The sequence below is a fragment of the Hemitrygon akajei genome, chromosome 6, assembly GCF_048418815.1.
Source record: "Hemitrygon akajei chromosome 6, sHemAka1.3, whole genome shotgun sequence".
NCBI lineage: Eukaryota > Metazoa > Chordata > Chondrichthyes > Myliobatiformes > Dasyatidae > Hemitrygon > Hemitrygon akajei.
Genome location: NC_133129.1, coordinates 86505744 through 86520336, shown reverse-complemented (window position 1 = coordinate 86520336; position 14593 = coordinate 86505744).

Sequence of the window (14593 nt, the reverse complement as noted above, 5' to 3'; positions counted from 1 at the left end):
TATAGTCTGGAACACAGAGAGGATTGAAATCTGGAATACAGAGAGGTTTGGAATCTGGAACACAGAAAGTATTTAAATCTGGAACACAGAGAGGCTTGGAATCTGCAAAAACAGAGCAGCTTGGAATCTGGAACACAGAGTGGCTTGGAATCTGGAACACAGGGAGGTTTGGAATCTTGAACATGGAGGTGATGATAGTCCGGAACACAGAGAGGATTGAAATCTGGAACACAGAGAGGCTTGGGATCTGGAACACAGAGAGGCTTGGAATCCAGAGCACAGAGAGGTTTGTAATCTGGAACATGGAAAGTATTGAAATCTGGAACACAGGGATGTTTGGAATCTGGAACATGGAGAGTATTATAATCTGGAACACAGGTTTAGAATCTGGAATACAGAGGCATTTGGAATCTGGATTGCAGAGAGGAATGGAATCTGGAACACAGAGAGGAGTGGAATCTGGAACACAGAGAGTTTTGTTATTTGGAACACAGAGAGACTTGGAATCTGGAACACAGAGAGGCTTGGAATCTGGAACACAGAGGATTGAAATCTAGAACACCGAGATGCTTGGAATCTGGAACACGGGGAGGTTTGGAATCTGGAACATGGAGAGGATTGAAATCTGGAACACAGAGAGGCATGGAATCTGGAACACAAAGCAGCTTGGAATCTGGAACACAGGGAGGTTTGGAATCTTGAACATGGAGATGATGATAGTCCGGAACACAGAGAGGATTGAAATCTGGAACACAGAGAGGCTTGGGATCTGGAACACAGAGAGGCTTGGAATCCAGAGCACAGAGAGGTTTGTAATCTGGAACATGGAAAGTATTGAAATCTGGAACACAGGGATGTTTGGAATCTGGAACATGGAGAGTATTATAATCTGGAACACAGGTTTAGAATCTGGAATACAGAGGCATTTGGAATCTGGATTGCAGAGAGGAATGGAATCTGGAACACAGAGAGGAGTGGAATCTGGAACACAGAGAGTTTTGTTATTTGGAACACAGAGAGACTTGGAATCTGGAACACAGAGAGGCTTGGAATCTGGAACACAGAGGATTGAAATCTAGAACACCGAGATGCTTGGAATCTGGAACACGGGGAGGTTTGGAATCTGGAACATGGAGAGGATTGAAATCTGGAACACAGAGAGGCATGGAATCTGGAACACAGAGCAGCTTGGAATCTGGAACACAGAGAGGATTGAAATCTGGAACAGAGAGGCTTGGAATCTGGAACACAGAGAGGATTGAAATCTGGAACACAGAGAGGCATGGAATCTGGAACACAGAGAGGCTTGGAATCTGGAACATGGAGAGATTTATAGTCTGGAACACAGACAGGATTGAAATCTGGAACAGAGAGGGTCTTGGAATCTGGAACACAGAAAGTATTGAAATCCGGAACATGGAAAGGTTTGGAATCTGGAACACAGAGAGGCTTGGAATCTGGAAGGAACAGAGGATTATAGTCTGGAACACAGAGAGGATTGAAATCTGGAATACAGAGAGGTTTGGAAACTGGAACACAGAAAGTATTTAAATCTGGAACACAGAGAGGCTTGGAATATGGAACACTGAGAGGCTTGGAATCTGCAAAAACAGAGCTGCTTGGAATCCAGAACACAGAGAGGATTGGAATCTGGTACATGGAGAGGTTTGGAATCTGGAACACAGAGAGGCTTGGGATCTGGAACACAGAGAGGATTGAAATCCGGAACAGAGAGGTTTGGAATCAGGAACACAGAGAGGCTTGGAATCTGGAACACAGAGAGGCTTGGAATCTGGAACATGGAGAGATTTATAGTCTGGAACACAGACAGGATTGAAATCTGGAACAGAGAGGGTCTTGGAATCTGGAACACAGAAAGTATTGAAATCCGGAACATGGAAAGGTTTGGAATCTGGAACACAGAGAGGCTTGGAATCTGGAAGGAACAGAGGATTATAGTCTGGAACACAGAGAGGATTGAAATCTGGAATACAGAGAGGTTTGGAAACTGGAACACAGAAAGTATTTAAATCTGGAACACAGAGAGGCTTGGAATATGGAACACAGAGAGGCTTGGAATCTGCAAAAACAGAGCTGCTTGGAATCCAGAACACAGAGAGGATTGGAATCTGGTACATGGAGAGGTTTGGAATCTGGAACACAGAGAGGCTTGGGATCTGGAACCCAGAGAGGCTTGAAATCTGGAACACAGAGAGGATTGAAATCCGGAACAGAGAGGTTTGGAATCAGGAACACAGAGAGGCTTGGAATCTGGAATGCAGAGAGGATTGGAATCTGGGAGACAGAGACGATTGGAATCTGGAACACAGAGAGGATTGAAATCCGGAACAGAGAGGTTTGGAATCTGGAACACAGAGAGACTTGGAATCTTGAACACAGAGAGTATTGAAATCTGGAACACAAAGAGGTTTGGAATCTGGATCAGAGAGAGAGGTTTGGAATCTGGAACACAGAGAAGATTGTAATCTGGAACACATAGAAGATTGTAATCTGGAACACAGAGAGGATTGAAATCTGGAACACGGGGACGTTTGGAATCTGGAACATGAAGAAGATTGAAATCTGGAACACAGAGAGTATTGAAATCTGGAACACGGAGAGGTTTGGAATCTGGAACACAGAGCGGCTTGGAAGCTGGAACACAGAGAGCATTGAAATCTGGAACATGGAGATGCCTGGGATCTGGAACACAGAGAGGCTTGGAATCTGGAACACAGAAAGTATTGAAATCTGGAACACAGGGATGTTTGGAATCTGGAACATGGAGAGTATTATAATCTGGAACACAGGTTTAGAATCTGGAATACAGAGGCATTTGGAATCTGGATTGCAGAGAGGAATGGAATCTGGAACACAGAGAGGCTGGGAATCTGGAACCGAGAGAGGAGTGGAATCTGGAACACAGAGAGTTTTGTTATTTGGAACACAGAGAGACTTGGAATCTGGAACACAGAAAGTATTGAAATCGGGAACACAGAAGATTGAAATCTAGAACACCGAGATGCTTGGAATCTGGAACACGGGGAGGTTTGGAATCTGGAACATGGAGAGTATTGAAATCTGGAACACAGAGAGGTTTGGAATCTGGAACACAGAGAGACTTGGAATCTGGAACATAGAGAGACTTGGAATATGTTACAAAGAGAAGATTGAAATCTGGAACACAGAGAGGCATGGAATCTGGAACACAGAGAGGCTTGGAATCTGGAAGAAACAGAGGATTATAGTCTGGAACACAGAGAGGATTGAAATCTGGAATACAGAGAGGTTTGGAATCTGGAACACAGAAAGTATTTAAATCTGGAACACAGAGAGGCTTGGAATCTGCAAAAACAGAGCAGCTTGGAATCTGGAACACAGAGTGGCTTGGAATCTGGAACACAGAGAGGCTTGGGATCTGGAACACAGAGAGGCTTGGAATCCAGAGCACAGAGAGGTTTGTAATCTGGAACATGGAAAGTATTGAAATCTGGAACACAGGGATGTTTGGAATCTGGAACATGGAGAGTATTATAATCTGGAACACAGGTTTAGAATCTGGAATACAGAGGCATTTGGAATCTGGATTGCAGAGAGGAATGGAATCTGGAACACAGAGAGGAGTGGAATCTGGAACACAGAGAGTTTTGTTATTTGGAACACAGAGAGACTTGGAATCTGGAACACAGAGAGGCTTGGAATCTGGAACACAGAGGATTGAAATCTAGAACACCGAGATGCTTGGAATCTGGAACACGGGGAGGTTTGGAATCTGGAACATGGAGAGGATTGAAATCTGGAACACAGAGAGGCATGGAATCTGGAACACAAAGCAGCTTGGAATCTGGAACACAGGGAGGTTTGGAATCTTGAACATGGAGATGATGATAGTCCGGAACACAGAGAGAATTGAAATCTGGAACACAGAGAGGCTTGGGATCTGGAACACAGAGAGGCTTGGAATCCAGAGCACAGAGAGGTTTGTAATCTGGAACATGGAAAGTATTGAAATCTGGAACACAGGGATGTTTGGAATCTGGAACATGGAGAGTATTATAATCTGGAACACAGGTTTAGAATCTGGAATACAGAGGCATTTGGAATCTGGATTGCAGAGAGGAATGGAATCTGGAACACAGAGAGGAGTGGAATCTGGAACACAGAGAGTTTTGTTATTTGGAACACAGAGAGACTTGGAATCTGGAACACAGAGAGGCTTGGAATCTGGAACACAGAGGATTGAAATCTAGAACACCGAGATGCTTGGAATCTGGAACACGGGGAGGTTTGGAATCTGGAACATGGAGAGGATTGAAATCTGGAACACAGAGAGGCATGGAATCTGGAACACAGAGCAGCTTGGAATCTGGAACACAGAGAGGATTGAAATCTGGAACAGAGAGGCTTGGAATCTGGAACACAGAGAGGATTGAAATCTGGAACACAGAGAGGCATGGAATCTGGAACACAGAGAGGCTTGGAATCTGGAACATGGAGAGATTTATAGTCTGGAACACAGACAGGATTGAAATCTGGAACAGAGAGGGTCTTGGAATCTGGAACACAGAAAGTATTGAAATCCGGAACATGGAAAGGTTTGGAATCTGGAACACAGAGAGGCTTGGAATCTGGAAGGAACAGAGGATTATAGTCTGGAACACAGAGAGGATTGAAATCTGGAATACAGAGAGGTTTGGAAACTGGAACACAGAAAGTATTTAAATCTGGAACACAGAGAGGCTTGGAATATGGAACACAGAGAGGCTTGGAATCTGCAAAAACAGAGCTGCTTGGAATCCAGAACACAGAGAGGATTGGAATCTGGTACATGGAGAGGTTTGGAATCTGGAACACAGAGAGGCTTGGGATCTGGAACCCAGAGAGGCTTGAAATCTGGAACACAGAGAGGATTGAAATCCGGAACAGAGAGGTTTGGAATCAGGAACACAGAGAGGCTTGGAATCTGGAATGCAGAGAGGATTGGAATCTGGGAGACAGAGACGATTGGAATCTGGAACACAGAGAGGATTGAAATCCGGAACAGAGAGGTTTGGAATCTGGAACACAGAGAGACTTGGAATCTTGAACACAGAGAGTATTGAAATCTGGAACACAAAGAGGTTTGGAATCTGGATCAGAGAGAGAGGTTTGGAATCTGGAACACAGAGAAGATTGTAATCTGGAACACATAGAAGATTGTAATCTGGAACACAGAGAGGATTGAAATCTGGAACACCGAGATGCTTTGATTCTGGAACACGGGGACGTTTGGAATCTGGAACATGAAGAAGATTGAAATCTGGAACACAGAGAGTATTGAAATCTGGAACACGGAGAGGTTTGGAATCTGGAACACAGAGCGGCTTGGAAGCTGGAACACAGAGAGCATTGAAATCTGGAACATGGAGATGCCTGGGATCTGGAACACAGAGAGGCTTGGAATCTGGAACACAGAAAGTATTGAAATCTGGAACACAGGGATGTTTGGAATCTGGAACATGGAGAGTATTATAATCTGGAACACAGGTTTAGAATCTGGAATACAGAGGCATTTGGAATCTGGATTGCAGAGAGGAATGGAATCTGGAACACAGAGAGGCTGGGAATCTGGAACCGAGAGAGGAGTGGAATCTGGAACACAGAGAGTTTTGTTATTTGGAACACAGAGAGACTTGGAATCTGGAACACAGAAAGTATTGAAATCGGGAACACAGAAGATTGAAATCTAGAACACCGAGATGCTTGGAATCTGGAACACGGGGAGGTTTGGAATCTGGAACATGGAGAGTATTGAAATCTGGAACACAGAGAGGTTTGGAATCTGGAACACAGAGAGACTTGGAATCTGGAACACAGAGAGTATTGAAATCTTGAACATGGAGAGATTTGGAATCTGGAACACGGAGAGCCTTGGAAGCTGGAACACAGAGAGCATTGAAATCTGGAACACAGAGATGCCTGGAATCTGGAACACAGAGAGGATTGAAATCTGGAATACAGAGAGGATTTGAATCTGGAACATGGAGAGGTTTCCTATCAGAATCCTTCTTCTTCAGCCCTTTACCTTTTCCACCTATCCCCTTCCAGTTTCTCACTTCACCTCCTCTTCCAGCACTTACCTACCATCCCTCTCACCTGGTTCCACCTGTAACCTACCAGCTTACACTCCTTTTCCTCTCCTCCTCTCCCCCCCAGCCTTCTTACTCTGGCTTTTCCCTCTTACTTTCCAGCCCTGATGAAGGGTCTCAGTCTGAAACATCAATTGTTTATTCCTTTCTATTGATGCTGCCTGGCTTGCTGAACTGCTCCTGCGTTTTGAGAGTCCCTTTACTGGGGACTTAACATTTCCTATCAAAGACACCAACCAGGATAGTTCTTACACAGTGTGGCACAACAAGGACTCTGGGAATAGAGGTCCATAACCCATTGAAGGTGATGTCACAGTTAGATAGGATCATAAAGAAAGCTTTTGGCACATTTGCCTTCATAAATCAAAGTACTGAGTACAGGAGATGGGATGCTATGTTGAAGTTGTATAAAACGTTAGTGAGGTCTAATTTGGAATTTTGTGTGCAATTTCGGTCACCTACCTACAGGAAAGGTGCAAATAAGGTTGAAAGAGGGCAGAGAAAATTTACAAGGATGTTGCCGGGTCTGGAGGACCTGAGTTATAGGGAAGTTTGAATAGGTTAGGAATTTATACTAGACTGAGGAAGATTTTTGTGTGTATTACAATAAACTTCATCTTATTTGACTTTGGAACAAGTTCTGGTCAGAGGGACTGGTACAATAGGTACTCCATACTTAGCATAGACGTTATTGGAGAAGGACTGTTTCTATGCTTTCCAGAATCGATTGTGGACTCCAGAAATGTTAACACAAAAGATCACATACCAGTCCTCACAGAGAGATCAAAAGTGGAGAGAGTGAGCAATTTCAAGTTCCTGGGTGTCAACATCTCTGAGGATCTAACCTGGTCCCAATATATCGATGTGGCTAGAAAGAAGGCAAGACAGTGGGTTATATTTCATTAGGAGTTTGAGGAGATTAGGAATGTCACCAAAGACACTTGCCTGTATTGGTTAGCACAACACTTTACAGTGCAGGCAGCCCAGGTTTAATTCCTGCTGCTGTCTGTAAGGAGACATGAACGTTCTCCCCATGACTGCATGGGTTTCCTCTCACAGTCCAAATATGTACCGGCTGGTAGGTTAATTGGTCATTATAAATTGTCCTGTGATTAGACTAGGGTTAAATCGGGGGGTTGCTGGGCTCCATGGGTCGATGGGCCAGAAGGGCCTGTTCCACGCAGTATCTCAGTAAAATAAAATAACTATAAAGAAATAAATTTCCACAGATGTATCGTGGAGAGCATTCTAACTGGCTGCAACATCATCTGGTATGGGGGTGTGGGGCTACTGCGCAGGATCGAAATAAGCTGCAGAGCAGAGTTGTAAACTCTGTCAGCTCCATCATGGGCACTAACCTCCATAGTATCCTGGACGTCTTCAAGGACAGTTCCAGATGATAGAATATAAAAGCAAGGGAATAATGCTGAGGCTTTATAAGGCACTAGTCAGGCCGCATTTGGGAGTATTGTCAACAGTTTTGGGCGCCATATCTCACAAAGCATGTGTTGTCATTGGAGAGAGTTCAGAGGAGGCTCACAAGGATGATTCTGAGAATGAAGGGGTTAACATATGAGGAGTGTTTGGCAGCTTTGGGCCTGTACTCATTGGAACTTAGGAGAATGCATGGGGATCTCATTGAAACCTATTGAATGTTGAAAGGACTAGATGGGTGGATGTGGAAAGGACATTCCCTATGGTGGTGATATCCAGAACTAGAGGGCACAACCTCAAAATTGAGGGATGACCTTTGAGAACAGAGTTAAGGAGGAATTTTTTTAGCCAGAGAGTAGCGAATCTATGGAACTCACTGCCGCAGATAGCAGTAGAGGCCAAATCCATGGGTGTATTTAAGGTGGAAGTTGATTGTTTCCCGATTGGTCAGGGTATCAAAGAATATGGCAAGAAGGCAGGCATATGGGGTTGAGTGCGATCCAGGATCAGCCATGATGGATTAGCAGAGCAGACTCAATGGGCTGAATGGCCTAATTCTGCTCCTGTGTCTTATGGTCTAAGGGGTCGTGCCTCAAAAAGATGACGTCCATTATTAAGGACCCCCATCACCCAGGTCATGCTCTCTTCACACTGCTACCATCAGGAAGGAGGGATAGGAGCCTGAAGGCACACACTCAACAAATCAGGAACAGCTCTTCCCCTCTGCCATCCAATTTCTGAATGGACATTGAACCCGTGAACACCACCTCACTACATTTTTTTTAATGGCAACACACACAAAATGCTGGAGGAACTCAGCAGGCCAGGCAGCATCTATGGAAAAAAGTGAACAATCGACATTTTGGGCCAAGACCTTTTTCAGGACTGCTATTACACAACCACTACTATCTATTTCTATGTTTGCACTACTTAGTTAATTGAACTACTTATATATATATATATATATATATATATACATACTTCCTGTTTTCTTCTCGCATTATGTATTGTGCTGCTGCCATGCAAATTTCACACCGTTTGCCGGTGATATTAAACCTGATTCTGTGCTGTACAGTTCTACAACTCTACAGTCTCCTTTGATAAAGGAGACCAGAGCAGTGCACCAGACCGAGGCCCCTGCGTAATTGGAGTTTATCTTGAGAGGAACTATAACCATCCACACCAACATTAAGAGCCTTTTGAAGTGGGTCTTTAAGTACCATTAGGGCCCTTCATGAAAGGTCACTTGTTATTAGAACACCTTTAAAAGTCATTAGAGTTGTTTGAACAGGAGACACTCCATTAAGACCATTTTAATGGAAACCTCTCCAAGGACCTATTGTTTCAGAGACTTATCTTCATGAGCACAAGTGTGGACACAAGTAAGGCCAAATATTTATTGCGTGGAGCACAGGAGATTGAGGAGTGTTCTTACAGAGGTGCGTAAAATCAAGAGGGGTACAGAAAGGGTGAATGGGCACAGTTCAAAGTTCAAAGTACATTTATTATCAATGTATATACAACGTTGAGATTTGACTCCTTACAGGCAGCCACAAAACGAAGAAACCCAACTGAACCCATTAAAAGAAGGCTGCCGAACACCCAATGTGCAGAAAAACAAACAAATCTGGCACACAATAAAAGTAGGCGAATAACATATAGAACTGAAGTTCACAAAAACAAGTGCACAGACACGAAGCCAGTCACAGCCGGTCCAGGAACCCGCTAGCTGCAGGCCACAGCCTCAGTTCTGCGCAGAGAGGAGTAAACCTTACGGAGCAGCGAGCCGTACACCAGCCCATCCCGTGCCTCAGGTCCTGGCACCCTGACCTTTTCAATTTGGCCCAGGGCTTAAATCGGCCAAACAGCAGGTCATTCCTGACTCTCAGGCCCAGGCCCTGCCACTTTGATATGCTTTTGGGCCTAGCCCGCCACCTCCATTCGGACCACGCCCAATCTTTTCAATTCAGACCAGCGTTTAAATCAGTCAAAGCTCAGTTTCTTCCTCGCTGTCAGGCCTGGGCCCTGCTGCCTTGACACTGCCTTGCCTTGGTTCTGCTGCTTTGAATTGCCTCCAATTCTGTTCCAGCAGCCAAATTTAGGCTTATTCCCTGCCCTCGGGCCCGGGCCTAGAGACTCAATTCAGCCCGTACTCACCGCGTTGCATCCACCCTGCACCTTTGAGATTTCAGGTCGTACAGGCAGTTCGAAAGCTCAACTCTGAAAGCAAAATTACAGGCTATTGATTACGGTGATCAGTTTTGAGAAAAAATGTGATTAATAAAGTAATTAATAGTTGTGTTTGCTGCCAGCTCACCAGAACCTCTTAAACTGACTTTGTTTGTCACATGTACCGAATCTCCTCTACCTTTTAAAATTGTAGAGATGCTGGCAAGATGGTGGGGAAATATCAGAGGAAGGTGTTTTTAACACAGAGAGCCAGGACCATGTTGCTGGGGTTGGTGGTGAAGGCAGATACATTAAGGACATTTGGGAGACTCCTAGATGGTCAGATGGAGGGTATTGAACTGTAGAGGAGGGAAGGGTTAGGTTGATCACAGAGTACGTCGGCACAGTATCATGGTTCAATACTGTGATGTACCGTTCTATGTTCTAAAATGAAGGAAGCCTTTTATTTCTTCCTGTGGAGTGCTGATGTGTCTACAGAGCCGGGTAGCAAAGCACAACCAGAGTTACAATCAAGATTGAAAGTCTGGCCGAGTGGTGTCATAACAACAGCCTCTCACTTAATGTCAGCAAGATCAAGGAACTGATTGTAGACTTCGGGGAGGGAAACCAGAGGTCCAAGAGCCAGTTATCATCGGAGCATCAGAGGTGGAGAGGGGGTCAGCAGCTTTAAATTCCAGGGTGTCACTACCTCAGAGAATCTGTCCTGGAAGTGCAATTATGAAGAAAGCACAGCAACACCTCTACTTCGGTGATTCGGCATGGCATCAAAATCTTTGACAAACCTACTGGTCTGTGATGGAGGACAGACAACTGACAAAAGGAGAGGACCACCTGTGGAAACTGTGGAGAAGAACTACGTCAGCCAGACAGGACAATTCATTTACAGACTGGAGAAACGGAGACACGATCCACTGTCGCTGGTCTTGGTACATGAACACCGGGGAGATTCTGGTGCTGGCAAACACGAAGCAGGCATGAGAATTTTTTAGAAGCGTGGTTCTCTTCTGGTAAACAAACATATCGAAATAGACGTCACCTATGAATCCCTTAGAGACAAAGAAATACGAGCCAATAGAACCCAAGTGTCAACTGAAGGGGTAGCTATCAGGACTGAGGCAAGTGACACGGGAGTGGGGGACGGTGAGGGGGGGAGTATATTATTGAAATCACTCCCAGAGAGAAACACCAAAGCTGTCACCTTCTGGTGATGAAACGTCTGCAAGCTAATTGCCAAGCTCGGTGAACGCCACAACACTAAGCACCTCAACCCAAGCTGCCAATATTCAACACCGTCCTAAATCCCAGTAATCTGAAAAATAGCAGATAACCCCAAAAAAATGACCAATTTCCTTAGTATTGTGACCGTGACTAAGCCACTGTAATTTCACCACTGACACCACTGATGCTGGTAGAACTTCAGACGGTGATGAGGAGGTGTACAGGAGTGAGATGTTTGAGTGGCAAAAACTGTCTCACATCCAACGTCAGAAAAAAAACAAAGAACTGATTGTGGACTTCAGGAAGGAGAAGTCAGGAGAACACACCCCTGCCCTCATCGAGGGATCCACGGTGGACAGGGCGAATAACTTCTAGTTCCTAGGTGTCAGCATCTTGGAGGATCTATCTTGATCGTGTGGTTAGTCAGAGGCTTTTTCCTGGAGCTAAAATGGTTGCCACGAGAGGACACAGGTTTAAGGTGCTGGGGAGTAGGTACAGGGGAGATGTCAGGGGTAAGTTTTTTACTCAGAGAGTTGTAAGTGGTTGGAATGGGCTGCCGGCAATGGTGGTGGAGGCGGATACAATAGGGGATAGGTACATGGAGCTTAGTAAAATAGAGGGCTATGGGTAAGCTTAGTAATTTCTAAGGTAGGTACAGGTTTGGCACAGCTTTGTGGGCCGAAGGGCCTGTATTGTGCTGTAGGTTTTCTATGTTTTTCTATGTTTTCTATCTTGAACCCAACACATTTCTGTGGTCATGAAGAAGGCATGCCAGCATCTCTACAATGTTAGGAGTTCGAGGAGATTTGGTACGCCAGCAAAGACTCTTACAAGTTTCTATAGATGAAGAGTGAGGAGCGTTCTGACTGGTTACATTGTCAGGTGGTGTGGAGGCTCCAATGCACAGGATCACAAGAGATGACAGAGCCTAATAGACTCTGTCAGCTCCATCACGGTCACAACCCTCCCCGACTCGAGGACATCTACAGAGGTAGCAATCACCAGTGAGGGCCCTCGCCATCCGGGACGTGCCCTCTTCAGGATCCTGAAGACTCACACTCAGTGATGCAAGAAGAGCCTTCTTCGCCTCCTCCATCAGATTCCTGAATGGTTCATGAACTGTGCCAGTGCTGCTGTGGCATCCACACCAGACTTCGGAGCAAGAGGTCCTGGGTTCGAATCCGGCCAGCTCCTTGCTTGCCATCTATGCTAGGTTGAGTGTTGAGCTAACAACTCAGCCTTGTAAAACAGATAAATGCTAAAGAAACAGCAAAGTTGCCATCCAGTGCACCAGAAAATGAGGCGTGGGAGGAACCTTATATGAACCCATGAATGCTACCTCATTACACCTTTTTTTTGCACCCTATATTTTTTATAATTTATGGTAATTTTCTACCTTTGCCCCATACTGCTGCCGCACGTACATGACACAAAATTCAGGACATGTAAGAGAGTGATCATAAATCTGAGCCTGAGGGACTGGTATGCTGTGTATGAAGGTACATACATTTCTACAACATATCTACATTTTGGGGCTGTGATTTCTGGCCGATTGGGTGACCTGGTGCTTTGCTGTCTCTGGGAGGGGGTCCGAACAAAGTGTGCGGCCTGGAAAGGGAACACGAGCCCACGATCAATTCCATTTCTCAGCTATCTCGCCAATTAAAGCGTCGGGGGAGATGGAACTCATTGTGGCAAGTAGGTATTCAGCGCCGCCTACCAGCCTCTCGCTCACTGCTGCCGGAGGGAAGCGTCTGCAGTGTGTGTGATCCCTCTCCCTTTTGCTCGCTGCTCCCGGAGGAATGTCCTTACCTTCAAATCCTCTCTCTCTTTCTTTCTCGCACGATACTGCCAGGGTCCTGGGTCTCGGGTGAGATTTAATCAACGCAGTCTGTGGATTGGACTCTATAGTTCACGTTATGATGTGTTTCTGCTTTCTAGCCACTCCTTTTAGCCTCCAACTTGATGGCATGAATGAGTAGCCTCCAGCCCATGAACATCGATATCTCAAACTTCCAGTAATGCCCCCCACAACCACCATCCCTCATTCTCCTTTCCCTCTCTCACCTCATCTCCTTACCTGCCCATCACCTCCCTCTTGTGCTCCTCCCATGGCCGCCTGTCCTCTCCTATCAGATTCCCCCATCTCCAGTCCTTTATCTCTTTCACCAATCGACTTCCCAGCTCTTTACTTCACCCCTCCCCTCCGGGTTTCACCTACCACCTACCACCTTGTGTTGCTTCTTCCCCTCTCCTCAGCCTCTAATTCTGACTCCTCATCTTTCCTCTCCAGTCCCGATGAAGGGTCTTGGACCGGAACTTCAACTGTACTCTTTTCCACAGACGCTGCCTGGCCTGCTGAGTTCCTCCAGCATTTTGTGTGCATTGCTTTTCTCATGTTGCTGTTTTGTGCGTTTTAGATTGGGGCGGACGGGCTCTGCGGCCAAAGTTAATGAACCACACATACTAAATTGAACTGAGCTGAATATGCCGGAACTGGTTTGATGATCTGTGGTTTAATGTTTTATATGCTGTTCTTTTTGCTTGTTTATTTTTGCCTTTTGTGCAATTTCTACTTACTTTGCACGTTGGAGGTTTGATGTTTTTCTTTGAATGGGATCCATGATTTTTCTTTCTTTGGTTCGTGGCTGTTTGTGGGAAGATGAATCTTAGGGTTGTGCACTGCGTACTGTACGCACTTTGATAATACGTACATTTGAATCTTGAATCTTTGCATTAACAGAACAAGCAAACATCCCCTAGGACAGTCTGTCAATAGAATCTCTCCAAACTGAAAATACATCAGTTTTCTGCTCTTGAGAACATCAGGTGAGTCGAGACTATTTCAAAGGCTCAGCGACATCCTTTACCACATTATTTTGAGTCTGAGAGGTGGTTCCATTGAAGGACAGTACATATTTATAGTGATAGTACACTGTAGCTGAGCAGATAGCTCTGAAGGTTACTGGGACAAACTCATTCACACAGATGACCTGAAAGCTTCAGAAGGGGGGGGGGGGGGGAACTAGACACCCAGAATTAGTGTTGTGGGAGCTGACTCTCTGAGTACACAATCAAACACTTGATATGCTAAGTCACAAAGTTGTGTCAGGGACCTCTGTGGAATTTGTTGCCCCAGGTGGCCGTGGAGACAAAGTCAGAGGGTGTATTTAGGGCAGAGGTTAATAGATTCTTGATTCGTCAGGGCATAAAGTGATATGGGGAGAAGCCAGGAGACTGGGGCTGAGAGGAAAATGGATTAGCCATGACAAAGTCACAGAGCAGACTGGAAGCACCAAATTCTGATTCTATATCTTGTGGTCTTTGTCTTATGATCGCCTGATGCAGACGAAAATGTCCCAGAACCAGAATCAAGTTCTAGAAGAAACTATTCCTAAAATGTTGAGCAAGCACTGTTGTACTCTTGAGTGCTTTTAACATCGTAAATCAGTGAGTTGTTTGTTGTCTCCCCTCTCGCTGTGAAATGGAGACATGTCTTTCTCCTTTATTACCGAGAGAGAGAGCCTGTGGTATGTTGAATACCGGGTGAATGAGTAGTCTTAGGGGTACTGCAAGTCTGTGTCTTTGCTGTTGCTTTGCTGCATGCTTGAGTGCTCGGTGGT